The sequence below is a fragment of the Nematolebias whitei genome, chromosome 11, assembly GCF_014905685.2.
Source record: "Nematolebias whitei isolate Nwh7 chromosome 11, NemWhi1, whole genome shotgun sequence".
NCBI lineage: Eukaryota > Metazoa > Chordata > Actinopteri > Cyprinodontiformes > Rivulidae > Nematolebias > Nematolebias whitei.
Window position 1 is genome coordinate 46381743 of NC_056508.1, and position 776 is coordinate 46382518.

At 46.3% G+C, this 776-nt stretch overlaps 1 long non-coding RNA gene across 2 annotated transcripts in view; it reads right to left on the reverse strand.

Moving 5' to 3' along the window:
• The window catches only part of LOC119417776, a 6148-nt gene that overhangs the window by 1871 nt on the left and 3501 nt on the right, over positions 1-776 (reverse strand). For both annotated transcript variants that reach the window (XR_005187156.1, XR_005187157.1), the window contains exon 2: positions 149-286. This is a non-coding gene — a long non-coding RNA (uncharacterized LOC119417776). The remainder of the gene's footprint in view (positions 1-148; positions 287-776) is intronic.

Sequence of the window (776 nt, forward strand, 5' to 3'; positions counted from 1 at the left end):
ACCTGTCCAGTGTCCCTGTGATGGACTGGAGACCTGTCCAGTGTCCCGTCTCTCGCTCAACGGCTGTTGGAGACAGACACCAGCTCCCCACGACCCAAAAGAATAAACATTTAAAAAGCAGGTAAATAAAATGGATGGATGTTTTTACCAGCAGACATGCATTTGTCAAAGCGTTTCCTCTTAAAGCCATTTTGTAAAGTAGAACAGATGTGATGAAGTAGAAGACACCATCGCCCTCAGGTCTGTGACGAGTGGAGTTCCATCATCCAAAAGTCCAAGTCACCGCCTGTAAACAAAGAGAAGTAACTGATGTGCAAATATAGTTGATCTGAAAATATAAAGCACCGACAAGAGTGAAACTTCCTCTGCTCAAAGCGACTGTGGACGTGTTCTCAGAAAGTCTGAACATGTCAGCAGTAAAACATGACCCTCCACCAAACTGAAGTTCTGGTTCTGCCCTGTGGCCTCTTCCCAGTGGTACATGCACAGAAAAACTCCAGACTCCTGACCAGATGCTCAAACCACCTCAACTGAGTTCTTTGAATGCAGAGGAGCAGCAGCTCTACTCCGAGCTCCCCCACATGATGGAGCTCCTCACCTGGATCTTTGGCTGAACCCATCACCCTGTGCAGGCAGCTCCTTTCACACACTTGTATCCAGAACCTCAATCATTCAGTCATGATCTGTGTCTCAATATTATAGATGAAGGTTGGAACGTAGATAAGAGTTTTGCCTTTTGACTCAACTCTTTCTTCACCACGACAGACCAAAGCAAC